Genomic DNA, 1,502 nt, shown 5'->3' with positions numbered 1-1,502 from the left:
TGGCTTGGCTTAGATTGGTTGTCTGGGGCACAGTGCCCTATTTCCTTATTTATATCAGGAAAGTAGAACCTGACAGATGTGATGTACACCTAATTCCTTCCAAAGCAAGTACACTTAAAAATGTACTATATGATGAAGTGTCTGATAAATTTGTGCTTTCCAAATGTCGGTTTGAGTATTATTTATCCACCTGGAACAATGCATTTTTGCCAATCCATTACTGCCTCTAAGTCTGTGATTGAGTGATTCTCTGGGAATAGCATGTTGATTAACTTCAGTAGCAACATGTTCTGCATTTTTCTCTAGTCTGGAAGCATGTCATCTCTATATAATATATATAAACTAGATAAACTATTCTGATGATTTATAGTTTTGCATTCTGGATTAGCTATGAAGATTATGTTAGCCTCAAATGTTAGCCTGTAAAATAAATGTTACCTGTACATTTTCTAGTATTTAAAAATACCCCTTGATATTCCATCCTTGGTCCCCCTTTCCAATAGTAATTACTTTATTTAATCATGTTCATAATCAAAATAGACTTGAAAATGAAAAAAACCCCACCTTCCATACTAAATGAATGTTATTTTCCTTAGACATTTATGCATGGTGGTAAATTTATGTAGATTTAATTAGAAGCACTCAAATGCTTGTGTAACTGTCCTTCCAAATCCAGAATTTTTTATTAACAGCAAAGAAGTAATTCACCAAATTCTTCTTGTAAAAACTTATATGCAAGGTTTTTCATGTAAGAGCAAGGTGAAAAACTCTGTAAAGATTTTTTAAAAAGGTAGGGTATGCAGTTCGGAAGAATTCAGTGTAGAAAATGTCCAACTTCCATGGACAAACTTTCTTCTTCTACATTTATTAAAACTCACAAATACTAGAAATTACAGATACAGTCATGATGGTGAAGCAGTCAATGGATGTTTTTCAGTTGACTGGAAAATGGTCAGGATTTTCCCTCTATTTTTACTCTAGCCTTTATGACCTCAGTTTTATTAGCCTTACTGGCTACTGGAAGTGCCTATCTGGTTTACTGAAGTAGTGTCTGTTTTTTTCTCCACATACATTCTCGGGTCAAAGAATGTAGAGTTTTGAGGGTAGAAAACTGGAAAGACAGAGGAAGGGGAAATAAGCTTTCAATCAAGGGTAGATTTTCTGCTGTTTTGAGCAAATCTTTGTTTTGCTAATGCCAAAAGAGAAGTTAATTTCACAGTGGTGGCGCTGAAGGTATTCACAAGTAACAAATGTTCATCAAACTGATGGTTCTGCCTGACACAGTGTACTCTCATGGCTGTAGAAAATTCTCCATATTAGACCACAGAAAAGCAGGTAACAAATAGGGTAACAAAATGACTCCACCAGATAACAAGGATAGTACCAGTTGCACTGCTGAGTATCTGCAGACATCAGGGCAGTGAAATAACTGAGAAATGTTAGACTTCAGAGGATCCTTTTTTTTTTTTTTTTTTTTTTTTTTTTTTTTTTTTTTTTTTTTT

This window comes from Athene cunicularia (genome assembly GCF_003259725.1).
Source record: "Athene cunicularia isolate RWA chromosome 2 unlocalized genomic scaffold, athCun1 chr2_part1, whole genome shotgun sequence".
Lineage (NCBI taxonomy): Eukaryota > Metazoa > Chordata > Aves > Strigiformes > Strigidae > Athene > Athene cunicularia.
This window is presented reverse-complemented; position numbering follows the sequence as displayed.